This window comes from Nycticebus coucang, chromosome 13, assembly GCF_027406575.1.
Source record: "Nycticebus coucang isolate mNycCou1 chromosome 13, mNycCou1.pri, whole genome shotgun sequence".
Lineage (NCBI taxonomy): Eukaryota > Metazoa > Chordata > Mammalia > Primates > Lorisidae > Nycticebus > Nycticebus coucang.
Window position 1 is genome coordinate 51524099 of NC_069792.1, and position 24910 is coordinate 51549008.

The 24910-nt window shown below is 39.0% G+C and overlaps 1 pseudogene; it reads left to right on the top strand.

Annotated features, from left to right (window-relative positions):
• The first annotated feature begins 6187 nt into the window (after positions 1–6187).
• LOC128563395 (kelch domain-containing protein 10-like) lies at positions 6188–7378 on the top strand (annotated as a pseudogene).
• The last annotated feature ends 17532 nt before the right edge of the window (positions 7379–24910 follow it).

Here is a 24910-nt window from a genome sequence, read left to right on the forward strand (position 1 = left end):
CTGGGGATACAATACCACAGTTTCAAGGTGCCAAAAGAGTCTCCGCCATTGACAGAGACGTGTCACATCTCTCTGAAACATCTTTTACTTCAAGTTTAACCCTCCTTTGCAGAGAATAGATATTCCCTTTTTCCAGTCAATATTTACATTAAATGTTCTTCTGCTTTGGGTTATTCTATACTAAAAGGCCCCCTTGATCACTTTTGCGACTTAGTTCCATAATTAATTATTTACTAATGCTTTAGAATTTACATCTAGTTGTTTTATTTCCTGTCTGTGTTGTCCCTTATCTGTTAAGTGGCCTATCTATGGTGACTTTTAAATCTCTAAATAACATTCTTCGGACATCCAGCTTTCTTTTGCTGTCAGAAGATTCATGCATAAGAAATGCAAACTAACTTTAATACGGATATAAGCGAATGAAGGTCATATACTCTTCCCAGTTGTATGTACTATTTGGAAATTTCACTTTAGGCTTGGGGAGTTGGGAGCTGATATTTCTAAAATGCTTGTCCTATGCATTATGAGTGGTGTATTGGAGGTTTATACAACTTATACAAGCAAGCAGTTCATACTCAATCAGCCCATTGAGCCTGAGTCATCGCTGAGTTTTAGGGCAGGGGATGGATATGAGGGGAGCACAGCTCTGAGCATGATTTATCTGACTGCCTTTCTAGTCCTTTGCTGGCTATCCCCCTGCATAAGGATAGGAATAAATAACTGGCAGGGAGCAATCACTACACACTGGCTGCTATGCTGCAAACTTTACACACGCTATTTCCTCTAATCCTCATGGTGACCTTGTGTGGTCTTTACTAGCCTGTTTAGCAAAAGTGGCACCTGAAGTCTAGGAAGGTCAGGGTACTTGTCCAAGGTGATACTAGTGAGTTTCAGAGTAAAGAGTGGAGTTTGGAGCTGTATGATAGGGCCAGTGCTTCTGATAGAACATTCTACTACCTCTGGGTTAATATGTCGCGTTATAATACAGTTGTACTGTATCATGCTTTTTGAGAGAATCCTGTGCTATCTCACTTGGTCCCTATATAAAGGTCCCTCACTTGGTCGCTATCTCCCTTGCGCCCCGGTGGGAAGGCGCACACCCACCTTCTTGCCCACAGCCAGCAGCAGCAGGAATTGACTGCATGGGAAGCATCATCTCCGTATCTTGGTGGAGGAAGAGCTTAAGCTTAGTTCATGCCGTGAGCTCAAAAAAGAAAACCACACGTCCGTTTTGTGAAGTAGGAAGCATGAAGGCTTCAACTGATAGTGGAGAGGCATGTTAACTTTATCTGGGTTTGGGGTCATATACTTGCATCATTCTCATCAACTAAAGGAGAAGTGTGGCGACCTGAGATTTTTATTTTTTATTTTAAATGTTTATTTAAATCTAAAAAGTGTGAGCAGTGAACTGTCACAGGAGTACCACATTAGTACAGCAGTGTTGTCTGTCATTCCCACAAGACTATGGTTTTTAAAGGAAATGAATACTTACAACCAACAAATACTGCTCACGTGTGTTGTTTCATAGTGAGAACACTGTGTCAACTCTTCTGTGTACATGTTATAGCCTCTCTAACTCTAGCCCAATGTAGAATAAAAAGAATTTAAAACCATCTTATAATAATTTCAAAACCCTTCCCCTAAACCCTGCCTCCTGTAGTTTTTTCTTGATTGCACATGAGAGCCAATATCTGTTCAATAAGTTATTCATATTCCCTAGAGTTAAAATCATAAAAGAACTATCGTTATTGTAATATTCTGGCATATCTTGATGTCTTATTCACTCTGATCCTTGATGTTATAGGACTGTATGATTTTTAAACTAGAAAGTAATTAAAATTTTATTTTTAGAAATTCAGTTTCCCAAAAGTTTACTGCATTGCAGAAGTGGGAGAAATTTGGCCTTACTGGGGGCCTTTGCTAAAAAATAGAGTTTTTGAAACTCTATGAACCCATGGAGCAGGCAAGTAAAAAAACATTCTTTGTTTCTAGTTGTTTGTACCTTCACATTAACCTGACATTACAAAAAATCATTCTTTTTTAATTGGTCGCTAGCAGTTTTGTGCCTCCCTCTCCAATTTCACAATCTCCAGCTAACCTATACCCTTTGTTCCATATCACGTATTCATTTGCAAGTGATCACCTGTACTTGCTTTTCAAGAGGTATGACTAAATCAGCATTACCGTCATGTGCCATCTTCAGGGTTAGAGAGCTCCAGGTCTGCCTGTGTAAGCTTTTATGTGAATTTATTCTTTGAGGAATAAGGGTTGATCGGCTAAGTCCTCAGTCATCTCATCTCACTGTACTTGTGTCATTACTATTAATGTTACTTTTGCCCACTCTGGTCCTTTACCCTGAACCACACCATTCCTTCATAACCCCCATTGGGGCAGAACATGATACAGCTATTGGGAAGCCTTAACATTGAGGCAGCTCATGTTCTAAGCCAGAGGCAGTAAAAACATACAACACCATGTGTTTTGTTTTGTTTTTAATTAAGAAAAACCAATCCCTGACATAGCTATGCTATGTACAAAAACACCACACCCTCTGCGTTCAGCAGTTGGGTGTTGCAACCAGAATAGCCTTACTAATTTGTCCCTGACACCTTCTAAGGAGAGCTATGAACCTCTAATTTACACATAATCATTAGCAGTTTGGCTGTGTTTGGAATCAGGTTTAGTTAGGGTGATATTTATTTATTTATATATTCACCAGATATATTATAGGTTGGTATGATACCAAGCATGTTGTGAGATAAGACCTCAAACATAGGAAAATCCCTCTCTCTGTCCTTAAGAATCTCAGACTCATGAGGTAAGAGACACTGAGTTTGTAACCAGTACTTATGAGGTGCTGGGTTCTGTCAGTGATGCTGACTCCAAGGAAGTGGCTTTCCCTAAGGATCGGTGATCTGAGTCTGGGAGAGCAAATAGGAGGGTACCAGGAAGCTGAGGGTGGAGGTGGGCTGGGGGCAATCCTTCTGAGCACAGGGAACGGGGAATATGGTGTAACAAAGGTACCCATGAGGAGGGTGTGTTGTGAAACGGCTGGTCATTCTGTGTGACCGGTGCACATAGCGGGGCGGGGATGAGGCTAGAAGCAGAGATTGGAGGCCAGAGCCACTTCGGGAAGAAAGGTCTTGCAGGCCATATTTGATCTTGTAGATGAATTTGAACACTTTAGGCTATCCTTTTAAAATAATCATTGTGGGTGTATTGAGAACAGGAAAACCATGTTTAAAAAAAAAATTTTGAATCTTAGTGTGGATTTAAGGTCTGAACTCAGACATTAGCAGAGAAGCTAGGAAGGGATGGTGACTTTCAGGATGACTCTCAGGTTTCTGGCTTTGAATAGACAGAGGTTTCTGGCTTTGAATTAAGGGGTGGGATGTTTGGTAATGGTGGTGAATTCAGAGGATGGAGCACTCTGTAGGGGAACGTGCCAAGTCGTGGGTTTATGCAGTATGACACACCAGAGGAACATCTGGGCTTGAGGTGCAGTTGACAGTTGTACAGCTTGTGCCCTGGAATTCGGGACAGAGGCTGTCCTGGAAATGTAAGTTTGCAGGTCCTCTGTGCATTTGAAATTGTTTTTCAGGTTGTGATCTGCCTGGGAGAGCATGTGCAGTTAAGGAACTGATAAAGGCCAAGGTGGCAGAAGTGATACACTGTTTGCCAGTTTACAGAAAAGGAGATGGGATAGTAAGTGTTTTTTCCAAATGCACTGACCCACCCTGAGTCTCCCTCCCTCCTTCCCTCCTACCTTTCCTTTCTTTCATTTTTTATTTTATTATTCTTTTTTGAGATAGAGTCTCATTCTATTGTTCTGGGTAGAGTACCCGGGAGTCATAGCTCACAGCAACCTCACCAAGCCATCCTCTTGCCTTACCCTCCAGAGTAGCTGGGACTATAGGCACTCACCACAATGCCCAGCTAGTTTTTCTATTTTTCATTGAGATGGGGTCTTGCTCTTGCTTAAGCTAGTCTTCATCTCCAGAGCTCAAGCAATCCATCCCCCTTGGCCTCCCATAGTGCTAAGATTATAGGCATGAGCCACCATGCTGGCCAGGATAGTAAGATTAAGTGAGAAAAAGTTCTTGATGGGTGCTTGGACATAAAGTGGCAGAAGCCAGAGGCAAAGCAGAATGAAGCGCTTGACTGAATGGGAACTGAGTGATAAGAGAAATGAAATAGAAAGAAAAGGCAGAGAGCAAAGAGACGGATCTGACTGTTAACTTGTGTTTATCTACACAGATAATGGTGACTGTTTGTCATAGAGTTTCAGTTCCTCTCAATAAACGTTAAGACCTACTATGTGGAGGGTAGTGGTGAAAGAAATAAAATTACAAAAAAAGCGTGATCTTGGTTCTCCAGCAGCTTATAGAATTATCATGCCTTGTTTTTCTGTTGCATTCATTCTTATCCTTTGTTGACATCAGGACGCAGGCAAATGAGAGTATGGGAAGCATGAAAGAAATCACTTTGCTGGTGCATAAACTGCTTCTCCATAGCAGCCATATCTAGATGTGTCCATGAATGAGCACCCTGAGGAGAAAAGGAATAAGTGATACATTATTTGCCAGTTTACAGAAACTATGCTTTTATTTATTCATTTATTTTTAAGTTTATGCTTTTATCATGTCCATAGCATCTTTAGAGGACCTGGACCTTTGAATCAATCCTTTTACAACTGTTAATGAGACTAGTGGCTCACTGGATTATGTGACCTATGTTGAATACAGTGTCCTATAATTTTCACCTATCTTATAAAAATAGAACTTGTTGTTATAGACAACTGAAATATTTGGAGAAGAAGAAAATAAGTACTGTGCGTTTTAGTTCACATCATGCATTTCAGTCCTCAAACATTTTGTCTTCTAATTTTGACTTGAAGGCCGATTAGCAAATCTCTGGACATTTCATCTGGGATATTAATGTCTAGCAGTAACAATGTAGCTTAATACCTTCTTTTTCAAGATCAGCATCACCTTTGAATTTTTTATATTCCTCATACCATACACATGCTATGGTGTAGGCTTGGGTACACTTAGTTATCAGAACTCTTAGACTGATAAAGTGAAAAAGGCCTATTATAGAGATGAAGAAACTGAGAGGGTGGGTGGAGATATAAAGATGACTGGGTGGAGACAACACACCTGGTAAGTAGTAGAGCTCCCAGGACCCAAAATGAGACATTCGGACTTCAGATCCTGGGTTCATACCACGCTGTGAAGGTTCTTGGATGTTTGTGAATAGCTACTAAAGAAAAATTAAGGGGTGGGATGTTTAAGAGTTCTTTTTTAATAGTCTGCTCAAAGATGTGATAGAAACTGTCAATTCAATTTCCATATTTGATGAGCCACAGGTTATTTATGCAAATATATGTGATTAAGTTAGACTGGAACAAAATCTGTTTTTTTATAAAATCACATCTTTCGTTATCGGAAACAGCACTTAACTGAGTATTAAAGGCAAGGTTTTGATATTTTAAACTGTAAAATTATTGTAGTTAAACTTGCTATTTTAATGCAATGGAAATTTGTTTTTCAGCAGTTGCAATTGCTGTTGAATATAAGAAGCATTCTGTGTGTGTGTGCACACACATGTGCATGTTCATGTATATAAAATAAAAATCAGCTAAATTGTGAACTACTGGTTTTCCTTTATTAATATTCTTGAATTTCCCAAATGCATTAAATGATGTAGCTTGCTTTGTCTTGCCAAAGCAGCTATCATGTTACCCATTTAATGCCAAAGTGTTGAAGTTTTTGACTTTTTTGTAAGCAGTGTAAAATAACACAAGATAAATCTGAAAGATTTATTTTAGTTTACAACTTCTATTTTGGCTCCTGCTAGTCTAAAATTTTGATTACCTAATTTAGCTACTGTTAAAGAAGATATTAGCTACAAATATATAGTAATGTTAAAATCATGACATGTACATGGAACGTTATGGTTGTTGGAAAGCTTATGGTGCTGCATTTTTTTTTTTTTTATTTCACAAAAAAATATCTAGGAGGCTTACTAAATGGCAATTTCCAGATGAAAGCAATTTCTAGCAAGTGCCAAAATGATGGTGGCGCCCCTGTCTCCCGGGTCTGTTGAGGAGCCCAGGAAGGAGGCTCCGCTGGTGCCGCCGGGTCAGGGGCTCCCGTGACTGGGCTGCGGAAATTGTTAGGGGGTCATGTCGGCCGCCCAGGGCTGGGACAGCAACCGCCGGAGGGGAGGAGGTGCTGCCAGCAGTGGTGGCGGAGGTAGCGGGACCAGCGGGGGCAGTGGGGGCAGCGGGGGTTGGGGTACTGGCCAGCTCAACCGCTTCGTGCAACTCTCCGGGCAGCCGCACCTGCCAGGTAAGAAGAAAATACCATGGGACCCAGTTAGGAGGCGCTTCATTCAGTCCTGTCCCATCATAAGGATCCCTAACAGGTTTTTGAGAGTTGTGCTGCATGGAAACAACTTGTTAGTGTTTGGAGGTACCGGCATCCCGTTTGGCGAGAGTAATGGCAATGATGTCCATGTCTGTAATGTGAAGTATAAGAGATGGGCTTTGCTCAGCTGTCGGGGGAAGAAACCCAGTCGTATATATGGACAGGCCATGGCTATCATCAATGGCTCCCTTTATGACAACAGGCTATATTTACAGCACAGACTTGCACAAATTAGATCTTAATACCGGAGAGTGGACACAACTGAAACCAAACAATCTGTCCTGTGATCTACCAGAAGAGAGATACAGACATGAAATTGCACATAATCCATGCAATGGATGGGCAGAGGATTTACATCTTGGGAGGTGGTACTTCCTGGACGGCTTATTCCTTAAATAAAATCCATGCATACAACCTTGAAACAAATGCATGGGAGGAAATTGCAACAAAGCCCCATGAAAAAATGGGTTTTCCTGCAGCTCGAAGGTGTCACAGTTGTGTTCAGATAAAAAATGATGTATTTATTTGTGGGGGCTATAATGGAGAAGTGATCCTGGGAGATATCTGGAAATTGAATCTGCAGACATTTCAATGGGTAAAGCTCCCAGCTACCATGCCAGAGCCAGTTTATTTTCACTGTGCTGCTGTTACACCAGCTGGTTGCATGTACATTCATGGAGGAGTGGTGAACTTCCATGAAAACAAACGGACTGGGTCACTGTTTAAGATCTGGCTGGTGGTACCTAGCCTGCTGGAACTGGCATGGGAGAAGCTGCTCGCAGCCTTCCCTAACCTAGCAAACCTCTCCCGAACACAGCTTCTGCACCTTGGACTCACACAGGGACTCATCCAGCGCTTGAAATGAGGATGTCTGGACTGGTCATTGATACTGGAAATGTTAATTTAAAAAGACTCCTTTATTTATGGGCAGTGTAGAATGTGCTACAAAGAGGATTGATTACCTTGATCAAGGCCTTATTCAGAAAATACATCAGATGCCTTTCCGAAAAAAAAAAAAAAAAATGGTGGTGCCAATGTTATCCCTAAATCTCAATTTCAAGCTTCATGGTGCCAATTTTACATTTTAGCTCCAGTAGGAAAAGATGAATCCAAAGGGGCTTATGCATTTGTGACATTTGGTGACTTGCTGTTTTGCTACTGATGCTGATTTTCAAAAGTAACATTACATTTATAAAATTTTAAAAGTTTTATAAAATGTCAAGCAGCTACTTTCGTTCTGTTAGCTATTACCATTCCTGATGTATTAGGAGTAGCCTTAGTCCACTGCATTTGAGAAAATTACAATGTAGACGTATGGAAATTAAATAATAATATAAAGTAATAGGATATTTTACATATGATTTTATTGCATTTATAATAATATGTGAGGAAACTCAAATGAAGAAAAGTAAAGATTAATTTGTCCATTTCATGTTTCGTGTGTCTCAGTTTCTTCCAATGACAATGTTATAATGAAGGGCCTAGAGTTAGTATTCTGTTCAGGAGACTTGACGCTTCTGTATTATTACTCACTGCTAAGATGAACAATTAAGCTGCATTTCCTACTAGTCTTTTCATGAGTTTATGTTTTTATATTATGAACTAGGAGTTCATTTTCTAAAATGTCATTAAATTTTCTTTTCCTCTTATTCCTTACTGGCATTGAATTTTACTCAGACATTTTAAAGTTAGTGTATACTTGTCATGATAGAACATGTATAAATTAGTAATCTAATTCGAATAGCATAATTATGTGTTCGGTTGGAGCGTGATTGAATAGCATGCTTTTGCATATTGTATATATTCTTTCTCTTAGAAGATTTAGGAATTACATATTTAGTATTTCAGAGTCATAAACCTGTTCATGTTTACCAGTAGGCACAAAGAGCAAAATATAAATATTTTTACAAACAGAATTGGAAAAGATAGGCGTCCCGTTCTTGTGTCAGAAATTGACACATAACTGTCTACTATAGCTTTTCCTTGAATGAACAGATTGATAAGAAATATAGAACTGGTTGAAAACTAGAGTGGTGTCATTTGTAGAATCTAAATTGTTGGTGTTGATACTGCAAGCAACTCCTTTGTTTTGCTAAATAAAAAAGATGATTTGAAATAAAATATTATTATGAATTCTGAATTTTTGCATGTCCTTAGATACTGTTAAGAATATTTTTCCTTTGTGTTATTATATAATGGTCTCTTTGCCCAAAAATGTATGTTTTGAAATTTAGTCTTAATATAAAATGCTCAATATCTCCAAATTAGAAACTAAACAGTCTGGAGTCTGATTATAAATATACAATATGAATAATAACAGCTTTTTAAGCTTTGTGTTTGAACAGGATTACTAAATACTGCAGTTGTTGAGAAAAATAAAATAAAACTCAGATGTATTAAATTTATACTTAATTTAATGGTTTCTGCCATTGCAGTTCTTTTTTTTTTTTTTGTAGAGACAGAGTCTCACTGTACCGCCCTCAGGTAGAGTGCCATGACATTACACGGCTCACAGCAACCTCTAACTCTTGGGCTTATGTGATTCTCTTGCCTCAGCCTCCCGAGCGGCTGGGACCACAGGCACCCGCCACAACGCCCAGCTAACCATTGCAGTTCTTAACATTTCCAACTGTTTGAGTTATTTCCTAATAGTGCCATGTCAGGACCTGAATTATTATAGATCTTTCCTCCTAATACATATTCAATAGCATTTTCAAAATTATTCTCATTGATACAATTCATGATACACAGCCTAGTGCTGGCAAGGGGCATGCTTCTTTCAAACTGTTTTATAGCTATAGGCCATTTGGCATGTGGACTCTTCTCTTTGTGTATTTCCCTAGTTCCATATATCCTGAATGCTGTCAGCCTTATATTAGAATAACCCTTTTGCTTCTGCACAGTTACACAGAGAACAAAAAGAATTTCTTTCCTTTTCTTCTCACCATGCCAAGGCCTGTGGTCAGAGAATCATTGTTTGCTAGTCATATGCTTCTTCTTTCTTGACTTCTCACCAGCTTCAGAAGTGATAGCATGAAAGGCATCCTTCAGATGTGGCCACAGTGAGTTTGCGCTGCCTTAAACTCTTTCTATCTAGAGCTGTGGTTCTCAACTCCCCAGAGGACATTTGGCAATGTCTGAATGTTTTTTGGGTTGTCACATCTGGAAGGGAGGTGTTACTGGCATCTAGTGGGTTAGAAGCCCAGGATGCTGTTTTACATTCTGCAGTGCACAAAATGGCCTTCACCAGCAAAGATGTTTCTGCCCCCAAATGTCAGTAGTACTGAAGATGAGAAACCCTGATCTGGAAGGTAGGGAATATCTCTTTAATCTGTGTTATGTTGTTTATGCGCATGGAAACGTGATAGATCTGGTAAAGGAGACATTGCATTCAGTATAATCATTTGTTGAATACCTACTAGGTTCTGAAAATACAGTGAAGACCATGACATAGTTCCTGTACTTAGGAATTTATACTCTCTTTGCAGGAATGACTACTAAATAAAACTTAATGCGTGCTGTAATTAGAGGCATGCATGGCATGTTAAAATGAAAACAATTTAAATTTCATTTGCTAAACATAAGGGAATATCCGGAGGAGATCAGTTTTCTGTCTAGACGTAGTATCAGTCGTTTGCAGATGAAATTTCTCGTTTTCCCTTGATAATCAGGAGTAGGTTCCATTTATTGTTCTCCCCTCTTCTAGTTTCAACTGGTATTCATTTGAAACGTCAGGAGAAAAGGGGAGATGTTTATATAAAAATTATTACTTTAGTCTATACTTAATAGATCTGACATGTACCCTTGCTTAACACAATGATTAAGTGAGGTGAGGGATATATTAACCAGTATGATGTAAGCATTCCAAATTGTATATGAAATCAGCACATTGTACATAATCTACTTCTTTATGATTTAATAAAAAAAGTATTTCTTCAGTAATTTATGAAATGAAATTTTTTAACATCTTCATTGAGATATAATTTACATGCCATAAAAATCTCCTATTTTAACTGTACAGTTTGCTGATTTTTTAGTAAACCTACAGAATGTGGAAACTATCACCGCTGTTCAGTTTTAGGACTTCTCTGTCACCCCAAGAAGATCAGATTGGCAATCAATCCTCATTCCCACTGCCAGCCCCAGACAACCACTAATCTTTTCATTGTTTTCTCTTTTCTGTCTCACTTTCTGTCTCTATACCTTAGCAAATATCTGGGTGTTTCACATGGGATATTAATGTCCAACAGTAAAAATGTAGCTTAATAACTTCTTTTCAACATCATCATCACCTTTGAATTTTTTATATTGCTCATACCATACACATGCTATGGTGTGGGCTTGGGTACACTTAGTTATCGGAACTCTCAGACTGATAAAGTGAAAAATACAGCAAAGGAGAAGATGAGTGTGTGTGTTCTACATGTTCTACATTAAAGGGTGCATGTTCTACATTAAAGGGTGTACAGAGTGCCTGTTTTCCAGGTGTGTCCTGCTTTGTTCCTGTGTCAGTGACCCCCCCCTCCCCACATGAACTAAACTACTTACACTTGTGAACTACTAAAATAATGTTACAGAAATCACTGAAAATCTGAGGTTAGGCAAATACCCACATGATATGGGGAAACTATAAAAGGATTAAATCTAGAAAATTCACCTGTCTATGAGTTGTATATGGGTCAACCATGCGTTAGCCAAACCCTTTGGGGCCAAATGTCTTTAAGAATTCAGCTTTTATAGTTTGTTGTATACTGTATGTTAGTGTAATATCCTCATGGGATACAGGGAGTACACAGTAATTTCTGTAGCAAAGTGGATGAAAGTTCACCTTTACTTGGACAGAAAAAGACTAAATAACCTCATGGCAGTTCAGGTCAGATTTTGCCTACGTTCATTTGGTAGCAAAATAATAAAGCAACTGTGTTCAGAAATTTTTGCTTTTCAAAATTGTAGATAAAGGTTTGCAAGACAGTCCTACCGTGTCCCAGGAAATTGCATTTCAAATAATGGCTCTGACCTTATATAACTTAGCCATGGACATATTTTTCCCATTGGGTTTGACAAAATGCCAAATTAGCTGGTCAGTTTTGGTGGAAGAAAGCCAGGTATGGATGTGTTATGGCCATCCAGATTTGTGGTTTGTGGCTTTACCTCCCTGCTGTAGCTCTGGACTGTAGCTATGTTCATCTGCTCCAGCCCTTGGGCCCAGAAAGAATAAGATGGTTTTGTTGGATCAAAAAGATATTCCTGAAAAAAACCCAAAGGTAGCAATGGCCACTGTTATCCTGGTTAGTTCCAGCCTCAGGCCTGGCAATCCTCACTTCCCTGGCAAAATCCCAGGAAGTGAACCTACACAGCTATAGAAAGAGATTAAAACCAGGGATGAGACTCCACTAGAGTAAATTTTCCTCAGATAAAGATGCTTAGAATTCAAGGAAGATAAAGATGCGAAGAGAACTACATGAGATTCTCTAGTGGGCCTGCAACTCAGAAGTAAGACAGCAATCCAAAGCAAGATAGTAAAGATTTGTTGAGAATTGTTAAATTCTGCATAATCATTTTATATAATTTGCCTAATGATACTTAGGAAGCCTCATTAGTCTTTTAACCATAAATTTCACATCTGTGTTAATTTCTAGATTCTCACAGCGGTACTTAGAAAAACTGTAAATGCAGGCCAGTGGGTCTTAACTTGTTTCCCATACCACTTCTAAGTTGCTACCCATCATGAATGTGATTGAATATTTTGATTGATTTGTAAAATTTGCTTTTGTTACAAGTGAAATGTATACTTGTGTGGGCAATGTTATTATACACTAGGCAGAATGTACTACAGATTGTGGGACCCATTTGCATGCAAGGGGATCCGGTTTCCACAAATTGGAAGAAAGAGCAGAGTGTAGTATAGCACCAACGTGAGATTAAAAAAAAAAAGAAAATTGCACACTTATAGGAACAGCCAACAATGTTGGCTCCCAGATACTCAGAGTAGCCTCAATAAGTTGTCAAAGAGCATCACGATGCTAATGGTCAGCCAAGGAAGAGGCGGGAATTCTGGATCCTTTCATAGGAACACATAAACATGCAGTAGAAACTACATTGGTACTGTTTATTACCTCTTTTTGAAAAGTTTTAATTGCTTTAAGTGTGCCACCAAAATCTGTCTGAAAGGGAACCATCTGTATGAAGTGACGTTGAATCATTGCCACTCAGTTGTAGAAGTATGAACCCCACCTTTCCTACCCACAGACCTCTCTACTGGGTGTCTTCGTTGGTGTATACCCACCTCCTATGCCAGCCTCTGCCAGTTGTCTCTTCACAGGTCTTACAGCTCTTCGTAAGTATCGTTTTCTCTTCTGTCTCCCAACTTCAAAGAGCTAAACTTGTCTTGCCTTGATACTACACCTGCCTTCTCTTGCCAGGCATCTTCCTGAGTTTGCACACATTTTTCTTGTTACCACATTTCCTGTTGTTAAAAAAACTGATGGCCTCACCCTGTCACTGCTGCACCCCCTTCCTCATTTAAATACACCCTCTGCCCCTGCCCCGCCACAGCTCTCATGATGCTCTATGGAGCCATGTTTCTATTTTTTTTTTATTTTTGAGACAGGGTCTCACTCTGTTGCCCAGCTAGAGTGCCTTGGCATCGGCTTAGCTCACAGCAACTTTAAACTCCTGTATTGAAGTGATCCTTTTGCCTTCGCCTCCCAAGTAGCTGGAACTATAGGTGCCCCCACAACACTCACCAATTTTTTTCTATGTTTAATAGAGACAGGGTCTCGCTCTGGCTCAGACTGGGCTGCAACTCCTGAGCTCAAGGGATCCACCTCCTTTGGCATCCCAGAGTGCTAGGATTACAGGAGTGAGCCATTGCACTCTGCCTGGAGCCATGATTCTCCCTGCTGGCTACAGCTTACTACTGCCTGGGGAGGTTTAAAACATACTGATGCCCAGGGTATGCCAGAATGAAGTACCCTGGGGTGCGGCCTGGACCTTGGTGGGTTTTAGAAGTTCTCCCCAGGAATGCAGCCAGCATAGAGAACCCCTGATACAGAGGGTGCAACCTGTCTAGTGTAAGTAATAAGGGAGCCATTGTGGAAGCAGTAGCAGGGAATTTTGAAAAAGGATGGGAGGGGATTAGAAAATAATACTTCATGCCTCTGTTAATTTTCAGTTTCAACTCAGGAAAATGGGTTCTGGTAAGCCCACCTGGCTGGGGTGACTCCTGCCCCTCTGGGCTTATATTCTCACCAGTAAGTTCCTAGCAACCACGTGCTCTCAGCAGGCCAGAAACCATTCCATGCGAATCCTATGTTTACCTCCTCATGAGACTGGCCACCGGCACCTGATTCTCCTTTCTGAACTTGAGCCTCCTTCCTTGCAACCTGGTATTTCCATTTTTGTTTTTGTAAGGCTCTGTAAACCAGAGCCATGAGCCCTCCCCATCTGTCACCTGCCATCAGTTCACTTAGAAAGTTCCTGGCTAAAAGGCACACACAGCAGAACTGATTAAGTTCTCAAGTGGAGATCTTCACTTGCTAGAAAGATGAAAGGCTAAGTCTTTGCTGGAAAACTTTTATATAAAATATAATTTTTCTGAATTAGTGGAGACCACTACCAAAATAGAACTATCATCTATTTATAGGTTTCTTTTATTCTTACTTAATGCACTTACAAGTTTCTAAAATCTTTGTTTATATATTAACAAGTCCGGGACCTGGGCAGATGGTAGGTTTCTTTATAAAGTGCTTTTCAACAAGTCTCTTTTCCAGACTGTCTGTGGTCAGAATGTGTGTTAATTTTCTAGAGGGCCCATCATGTGTTCTGTTGTAGCTTCACAACACTCTCTAGGCCCTATGCTTTATAACTCAGGGATATTTTGTTCCAAAGACAATATTTTTATAATTAAGTAGTAAAATTTAAGTGAGGTGACTTTGGTATTAATAACAACTAGTTAGAGCTAACTGTTTTAAGGAAGACCAATGTGAAATTTATGTGAAAATCCAGTTTTATAAATAAATAAAGACAAAATGGCTCACTTTACAAAGTTCTTCATAAGAATTCTTAAAATGCCAGCTTTCTTTAATGGAGTATGGAATCAGTTTACAGAAATTCTAGTTATGTATCAGGTTTTGCCAAGCACAGATATTGCACAAAGCAAACTCTCTGTGCTGGAGTTTCCGTTTGCATGGTAAGAAATGCAACTTTCTATTCATTAACCAGGGCTGGTAGGGTAGACCAATAATTAATTAAGGTGGGCATCCATCGGATGTTTATTGAGTACCTACTATGTCCCAGGCACTGTGATAGGTAGAGGATATAGAAACAGGTATGCTACCTGCTCTTCCTGGTGAGAGGAGACGATCACATAACAAGGTAGTATAGCAGGTGTTAGGTTCTAGCAGAGAGTGAAGTACATTTGTGTCATTGAGAGTCACTCGGTGGTTAGGGAAAACCCCCCCAGAGGAGATGACATTTAAGTTGAAATGTAACCAAAAGAACAAAGATGGGCAGGAATTGAGAGCAGCCTGGGCAGAGCAGACCCAGGCAGTTGAAGGAGGCTGGAAAGGCAAAGATTTGAGGTTGGGTGCCTGTAGTCAGGAGCAGGGAGCAGAGTAGCCAGGTTTGCATTTTTGGAAAATCACTCTGGTATCAGCATGAAAGGCAGATTGGAGCCAGAAGCAGAGATGCTGGGAACTGAGAAGCTGCCATCAGCTGCCAGCTTGATGGTAAATACTGGTCTGACGCTCTCTTGTGTCTTCAGTTCAAACCCAGATTGGGCCTCATAGTTTGGTGAGTACACCAACCAGCCTTAATTCATTTGTTGTTTTTGTTCTCTGGTTTTGGGGTTTGGGTTTTTTTTTTTTTTTTTTTTGATGTTGTTGTTGTTGTTGTTTTTGAGCTGGTCTCATTCTGTTGTCCAAGCTGAAATGCTGTGGCCTCAGCCTAGCTCACAGCAACTTCAAACTCTGGGTTCTAGTGATCGTCCTGCCTCAGCCTACTGAATAGCTAAGACTACAAGCACCTACCACAATGCCCAGCTAATTTTTCTATTATTGTTAGAGACAGGGTCTTGCTCTTTTGCCTGACCTCAGCGATCCTCTTGAGGATCCCAGAGTGCTCCCAGAGTGCTAGGATTATAGGTATGAGACACTGCACCTGGATCGTTAATTCACTCACTAAAATACTGATTAAAAATGCCAACTGGGCTGGACCCAGCCCTCATCTAATGGTGTAGATTGCCACATAAGACTTCATTAAGCCTTCAAGGGACTCTGATGCAGAGAGTTCATGGACCAATATTTGGGAAAGAATGTGTCTTAGGATTGTACTGTTTAATATCCCATTAATTGTTAAAAAAAACACACACACACACACACACACCCCATAAGAGAGGTGTATTTTTCCTAGCTACAGATTAAGAATCATGCTCAATATGATTAAGCCCCTAGCCCAGGGTCACACAGTTGGTGCATATCATGGCTGGCAAGCAATCTGCTTGTGTGGAAATGGTAAGAAGCAATCTGCTTGTGTGGAAATGGTAAGAAGAGCTTGTGTGGAAAGTTCAGAAAACCTTTGCTGGTTGATGTGCCCTCTGAAGGAACATGATCCATCTCTCAAATTTAGGACTCAATACATGACATCTTAGAATAGAACCTGAAATGCTCATTTTTGCTAGCTTTTCTCTTCTCTGAAGGAAGAATTTAATTCTGTTCCTAATTTTGTCCCTCAGAGTTAGAATGTTAAGTGATAGGGAAAATACATTTGTTGCAAAGGTGAGATTTGCTCTTCTTTGGTCTCTCTAGGTCTCTTTTTGTCACTTTCCATAAAGAAGTTGAGATGGTTCTGAGGTAGCACATTTTTATTGCCCATGGGCCTAAAAACCCAGCCATTATGCCTCACAGAAAATTATCATGCTTTCAGTTGCCATGAATTATTTATTTCTTAAGTGGTTCTTGAACTAAGAGTTGTGAAAGTGGTGTTAAAGACGTGGAGGAGGGTTGCTGAGTGAACAGCATACTGATAATTAGAAATCTTATTTAAAAGCTGGCTTGAAAACACATTTGCTTCAATATATTACCTGCCTGCCCCCTTGTGAGTGTGTATGAGGAAGGGTCCAGTTTAATTTGCTTCTGTCAATGGGGTATTGAACATATTTATCTGGAAGATTTAATTTTATAGTAAAGTTAAGCTTGGCCTGACTTTTAGGAAGGTGTCCCTCCTAGGGAGTAGGAAGAGAGGAAGAACATGAAAAAAAGGACAGATAAAGTTCTCCTAGAGCAGATCCCCTCACCCCTCGTCCACACACTGTTTTGTGTGGAACCACAGCTTTGGTGTAGGATCCTCCGGAGTGTCAGCCAGCACCCACACCAGACTCCAAGGTGTGAACCACTTCCCTTTGGCATGAGGCCAGTTTGACTGAGATTCCAGGAATTGATGGCGGGGCTCTGTCTCTCCCTGCAGCCTGGCTGTTCTGACCTGCCAGAGTTGGGAGGGGTGTGAGGTGGGCCTTTTTGTTTACAGACCACACTGTGATTGTCAGTGTATAAATAGCTGCTTTACTTATTTCAGCTCAGTGGGTGAACACTCCTTCCTGAAGTTATTTTCATAAGCAACAATCAAATTCAGTTGCTGTTGTGTGGGGATGATTATCTAGAGAGGACAATTTCTTGTGCATGGAGGGATGTTGCACTGTTTGGTGTTAGTGGTCAGTCTCATGCCCATCTTATGGTGGAACGTGGGCCACCTCTGGGGGTATATAGTATATACAAGACAAGGTGGGTCATGTTGAGAGTGCAACATGTCCCCTATCTGTGCCTGCATTTGTGTTTAAGTGAAAGAGGACCTTCAGTGACAATCTGAAAAGGAAAAGAAAACTAGACCATTAACTGCAGTTTTAAGAAAGGTGGATTTGTTCATAGGAGAGACTTTAGCTTTGTGATTGTAGTGGAAGCATTTATGTGTTGATAATATATGTCATCCATAAAGCCTGGAAATATAGATATAGCTTTAGATATAGGTATTCTAGAACATATTGTGTATTATAAAGTAATATTAATATTACTGTATTGTGTATTATAAAGTAATATTAATTTGTTTTATATGGCCATTTACCTATTTCTGGACTTTATGACCTCACGCCTCTTTAAAATTAATTGTGATAGATTATCTCCTCAATTCTAGCTGTGTCCTTGATTCCTGGCTCCCTCACTGAAGATGACTTATGTGGGGCAGATTCAGGCCAAGTGTACAGCCAGTTCTGCTTTTGTGTAGCAAGTTTTGATGGTGCCAAAAAAGGCTCTGTGCTGTCAGCATATTATTTTCTCTGGGATTTTTTGTTGTTGTTGTTGGTGTTGTTATTTTTTTTAGTCTATAACTTCCAGGCTTCATTTGTTAAACATTTATTGAGAACCAAGTCTATTTTTCAAGCACATCAATGTATATTGTTAAGGCCTCACAATTCCTACATGGTAAGAGAGGAAATCTAGTTGCAGTGATGGTGTGACTTGCCTGAGACATGCATCTAGGAAGTTCTGAGTTGAGATTTAAAGGGAGATCTGATCTAAGTTGTGTTCTTTGCTTCACCCCTTCTATTTTCCTGTGATTATTCCATTGACGCTCACATCACAAGAAATCGGCACTAGTTTTAAGGTCAGTTAGGGATTAAATATGAATTATTAAATCAAATCACATCTCTATCTGATGTAGGTAAAGCGGTTTAGTATTATTGACTTGAGAAGTAATTTTCATTATTTTTTCTGTATGATGTTGGAAAAAACATACTGTTCAATGATGAACTTCATTTACAATGTTGTAATGCTGTTTTGTTTGTTGAATCAGTTTCACAAAGAGGGATAGAATTTTGGACCGAGCTAGTATTGCTGAATCCATAGAGAGATATCAACATATGATGGTTAATGGTTGACATTTAGAAACTCTTCATTCTGGGATGCAGAGATTCTATGGATTTGTCATATTTAACAAAGATGAAATCACAGTCAGAATAAATACCTTTCTTCAAAGCCTCATCATAGAATTGTCATTTAATATTCATGAATAGGTTTTTTTTTTATTTTGTTTTGTTTTTGGTTTGTTTGTTTTGTGTTTGGCTGGGGCTGGGGCTGGCTGGTGCCCCACTTCTTTGAGCCACAGGCACTGCCCATGAATAGATTTATTTTTATTCAGATGACTAAATTAACATCATCAGGGTTTGGTTCTTTTGTTTTGTTTTTTTTTGTTTGTTTGTTTTTGCTTCATTCTGTGACCTAGGATACAACTTTTATGATAAATTCCATTGCTAACGCTTGACATGGAGTGTTTGCTGAAAGGCTCAGTATTTACTAAGTCCTGCCATGAACTGTTAATTCATGTACAGTATATCCACATTCATGCACCACACAACATTTTGGTCAGTGATGGGCCTCATATACCATTGGTCCCCAGTCTTTTTGGCATGATGTTTCATAGAAGACAATTTTTCCAAAGATGAGGGAAGGTGGACGGACAGGGGTGGAGACAGGAGACAGGGCTCAGGAGGTGATACAGCAATGGGGAGCATCTGTAAATACAGATGAAGCTTCACTTCCTCGCCCACCTCTTACCTCCTGTATTGCATCCTGGTTCCTAACAGGTTCCTGGAACTATTTTGGCACCAGGGACCAGTTTCATGGAAGATAACTTTTGGGGTGTGATATTAGGGAAATGGGACAGGAGGCAGAATTCAGGCGATGATACTATGTGGGCCAGTTGCTAATAGGCCACAGACCAATACTGGCAGGGATAGGGGACTGTAGGCATATGTAGTGGTGTTCCCATAAGATTATAATACCATATTTTTACTGTACCATTTTTAATGTTTAGATATGTTTAGATGTACAAATATTTACCATTGTGTTACAGTTGCGTAAGTATTCGGTACAGTAACGTGCTGTACAAGTTTGTAGCCTAGAAGCAATAGGCTACACCTTAGAGCCTAGCTGTGTAGCAGGCTACGCCATGTAGGTTTGCACAAGTGCACGCCATGATGTTCCCATGACAAAATCACCCAACTATGCATTTCTTGGGATGTGTCCCTGTTGTTAAGCAAGTATATTCTCCACTAGTCTTAGAGGAAAAGAATTATATTTAGTGCTTCGTTTGGACTTCCCCTTTGGTGCCTGACGCACAACGAACTTTTGCTATTTAGGACTCTAACTGAATGTATGCAAATACTCATCTGTCTGCTTGGGTGTGCTTGCCGCTGCCGCGTCTTATCTTCTCGTAGTCTTTGCCTTCCTTATTGCCACCCATTTAATTGTCAGGCAGATAAAACAAGAAATCACTCTTCGTCATCAAGGTCTGTATACTAAATTAAATATTAAATCTGCTTTTTGATTTTGAATCCCTCTGCCATTCTTTGAGTTTAGATTCTCCTCATCTAATGACACATGGTCCTATATTAATTAGTCTCCATTCTGCCAGACTTGGCCAGAACTATATTATTTTCTATCCTGGTGGCAGGGATAAATTTTCTAACATGCCTCTTTGCTCATTTCATTCTTTAAAATCCTCCATTGATTTTTATGAACATGGTCTTCAGGAAAGAATTCTAACTCCTTAGTGTGGCATACAAAGTCTGTAGCAATCAGGTCCCTGATAGTCAGTCAGACTCATTTCTTACACAGTCCTGTGTGTTCGGTGTTCTAGTTATATAGCAACTCAGAGTTCCTCAAATGTGGCCTGAGACTTTGCATGGACTACTCCCTTGAGTCCCTTAACTGACTAATTCTTTTTTTTTTGTTTTTACACTAAGACAGAGCGATATTTTATAATATTAGAACATACATATAAAATAATCTACAGAAAATGACCACTATTTCACATTTGACAATATATCCTATACATTTAACATACCAAATAAACCTAATATGTCATTCTCAGACTTTAAGTGGTATTAATATTTCAAAAAGATCAACTTTAGAGTTTTGATTTTGGAAGTTTTGTCAAATATCAAAGGCTTAAAACATTTGTTCTAGCAAGATTACAAGCCAAAAAATTCTAAAGGCAATACTGGGTAGTCAGCTGAATCACATGAAAATTCCTTCACAAATTCCCTCTTATGAACCTTATTCAACCTGCACAGACAATTTACAAACATTCTAAACCAGCGGTTACAACCCACAGGAACTGTATTAAAGGGCCACAGCATTAGGAAGGTTGAGAACCACTGTTCTGAACCTTCTGGTTTGCCTTGCCTTTCATTTGAGGACAAAATTTACCCCCACAAGATCCTTTTTTACACAATGCCATTTTCTTTTTTGTCTAATTTTTCTTACTTTCAAAAAACCACTTTTCACAAAACAGGATCACAGTTTACTACTTTAACTGACAAATTCTTGCTTCCTTCTTCATGTATCTCATTCTCTCAGAAGCTGATTCTGATCATCCAACCACTTGGACCTAATCTGGTATAGACATCCTTCATTTGCATTCCCACAGTGCTCTATTATATCCCCTTTAAAGAGCCTTTCAGACTCTGCTATAATTACCTGGTTACTGGTCTTCCTCCCTGCCTTTGGACTATGAGTTTCTTGAGACAGACTTAACATCTTGATATTTATTTCCTCAATGTCTAGCATTGAATCTAGTCTATAGTAACCAATTACATATTTGTGATATTGGGCAAATTATGTATCACATCTGTTTCATTGTCCTAATCTAAATAGCAGAATTTATCTCATAGGATTTTTTGAGGGAAAAAAAAGAGCTCTGTATAAAAAGCATCAGTATGTTGCCTGGCACACAATAAGAGCTCCATAAATGTGCTCCTGTTTTATAGTCTACCCAAGGACCTATAGGAAGGTACTCACTGAATATTTGTAGAATGCTATTGATTGATAAAGCAAAGGAGGGAGTTCCACAAGTTACCTGAGAGTTTAGAAAAATTGGGAGCTGTACATGTAGTCTCCAGGTTATGAACAAGATAGTCTGTAGGTTAGTTCTTAAGATGAATATATATGTAAGTTAGAACGGGTGTATTTCCCTATTACCTCCTTTTCAGGCTTCCCAAATAGCCTCTATTTGTAAGTGTGAGTCATTTGTCACTTGAATGTTTCTTTCTTTCTTTTTTTTTTTTATTAAATCATAGCTGTGTACATTAATGCGACCATGGGCACCATACACTGGTTTTATAGACCGTTTGACCCATTTTCATCACACTGGTTAACATAGCCTTCCTGGCATTTTCTTAGTTATTGTGTTAAAACATTTACATTCTACATTTACTAAGTTTCACATATACCCTTGTAAGATGCACTGCAGGTGTAATCCCACCAATCACCCTCCCTCCGCCCAAATCCCCCTTCCCTCCCTCCCTTTCCCCCTTCCCCCTATTCTTGGGTTATAACTGGGTTGTAGCTTTCATGTGAAAGCCATAAATTAGTTTCATAGTAGGGCTGAATACATTGGATACTTTTTCTTCCATTCTTGAGATACTTTACTAAGAAGAATATGTTCCAGCTCCATTCATGTAAACATGAAAGAGGTAAAGTCTCCATCTTTCTTTAAGGCTGCATAATATTCCATGGTGTACATATACCACAATTTATTAATCCATTTGTGGATCGATGGGCACTTGGGCTTTTTCCATGACTTAGCAATTATGAATTGGGCTGCAATAAACATTCTGGTACAAATATCTTTGTTATGATGTGATTTTTGGTCTTCTGGGTATATGCCTAGTAGAGGAATTATAGGATTGAATGGCAGATCTATTTTTAGATCTCTAAGTGTTCTCCAAACATAAAAGGAATGTGTTAATTTGCATTCCCACCACACTTGAATGTTTCTAACTTGAGGACTTACTGTATAGCCTCCGTTTGTAAATGCAAGTTATACTTAAGTCAGATGTTTGTAACTCACGGACTGTCTGAATTATTGTGTGCCTGTGTACCAGGAGAAATAGATAATTGTTTTAAATATATAAAAATACCATCTACATTAGCAACATAAACTATGAATGATCTGAGAACAGATTTGACCTTTGTAAAAAAAATTATAGAACTCTTGAAGCACATGAAGGAACTAAGTGGAAAGATACATGGTATTTATGGATTGAGAGAGTCAATATAGGAAAGATGTAACCCTTTCCCAAATTAATCTATAATTGTAATGTAATTTCGATCAAAGTCCTCATGATTTTGTTTTTGTTTTTCAAATGAGAATTTTGGGAGACCATTCTCCACTGTCTCACATTTCTGCATGTCTTGTAGGAAGAGGTACTAATGGCCCTTTGGTTCTGATCTATCATTTCAAGGCAGTTTGTATGTGAACAGCAATAGAAGATAGAGATAGTTCTCCCCTCCAGAGCAAAGGGAAGGGTCATTTACTGTCCAGTACAATAAAGATAATGTCTCCCCACGGGACAAGGCTCCACTGTGAATAATTCAAGTTCTCTCTACTCAGAATTCTTTGGATATGATGTGTACCCACTACATGCACAGCATCCACTTGAGGCCCTCAGCAGTTCCCTCTGGTATTAGAGCAAAAAGCAGAAGTGATTGAACATAGACTACTTGCTATGCTACAAGCAGTTAAGTCCTTTGTCTCTGACCCAGGAGTTTTGTATCTTTTTCTAGCCTCCATAAAACTGTGCAGGTCAATTTATTAGCTTACAAGTTAGATGAAATCGTCTATCTTTCGTAGTTCTTGACAGAATCTCTACTTGTAATTTAGCATATTGAATTACGGTAGCGAACAATAAGAATTTGGTAAATGCTTTCTCAAAAAGCTAAAAGCAGGTAGACCAACTATTGTTGCCAAGAAAGAAATTGTTCTTTTCTGAATTAACATTTTTTCCTTAAGGATGACTAATTAACCTCTTCAATTTGTTTAAAGCCTTTCATTTTGACATTTTCCATAACAACTTTCCTTTGTTCTTGTTAGAGCTTAGCTTAGTACCAGCTTAGCATCTGGCATTACTGGATCTTTCTACTGGCATGTTAAGCTGCCTTTTTTCTGAAAGTGTGTGCGATGGGGGCTTTGTTTATTTGTTAAATGTTTGTTTGTATTACACAGACAGGGCAGATCTATTCAGGCTCTTTTTTAGGACTTAGTACTTTCTAAGTATTTTTCCAGGTCTTTTTTTATTCAGCTCTCTCTAAAATTACACATAAAGATGTCATAGTCATTTTCCTATTTGTCCATAATAAGTATAAACACATTATAAAATTAAATGCAGTACGGGAGAAAATAGCTGTAAAAAAAAATCCCGTTAATAATGATTATGGAATATCTATTTTAGTGTCAGTAACTATTCTTTTGGAGGATGATGGACTTCAGGGAATTAAAGATGATGAATATATCATTGATATCCACTTCTAATTTTAATGAACTACTGTTGTAACACAATGCTCTGCTTGTGTCTAGTACATTTTTTCATAAACTTATAAATCACTCAGACTATTTCAAATCCTTTTAAGAAGGATTTGGTATATAAATAATACATAATCAAAGAAGCACACCCAACTCTAAAACTCTATTGAGATAATAGATATTGAGGAGCTATTTTTGATAAAGTAAATAGACAACATAAAAATATCTTAAAAGCAGGGCAAATATTGATTCTGAGGAATTGTAAGCTTTAAATCACTGTTCTTGATATATGTTTGGGAGAAGCCCAGTGACACCTGAAATGACACCTTCCCTTTCCTATAGCTGTTAACATTCTTAAAATCATGTTGAGCACCATACAGAATTGCCTTGTTGGGTCTGTGGACCATGTAGGGTGCCTAGCCAGTCCAAGTAACTGACTGCAGTGTCGTCCTCCAGATTGAGGGTTTGTTCCCCTGCCACAGATCCACAGTGCTCGGGCCTGCAAGGCACTGACCCACTTCACTACCCATGCACAAATCCTCAAAATATTAGCTGTGTTTGTTCTGTAACTTTATGCAAGTGGAATCACACTCTGTATCCTGTGACTTGTTTCTTTTACTCACGTATTTTTGAGATTAAAGTATGTTGCATCTAGCTACAGTTTATTTTCATTGTAATAGAATTCTGTCATATGAATATTCCACAGTTGATTTATCCATCCCCAGTGCATGAACACTTAGGTTTTGTTGTTCTGTTTTATTATGAACATGGTGCTAAAAACAATACGTCACACTTTCTTTAAAATAGATGTCAGCAAACTTTTTCTGTAAATGTCCTGGTGGTAAATGTTTTAGGCTCTTTTTCTTTTTCTAAAAATCACTTTAAAAATGTGAAAACCATTCTTAGCCCGTGGACCATAGTTCTGACCTCTGCTCTCAGATGTATATCTAAGAGCAGACTTGCTCACCATCAGTATGGACATGCTCATGTTAATGGACAATGAAAAACGTTTTTCCACGTGGTCTTGTCAGTTTATCCTCTCATTAGCAGTACGTGAAATCTCCTGATGTCTCTCATGCACAGCATAAACTGACATTACCATATCTTTTAATTTATATAGTAGATAA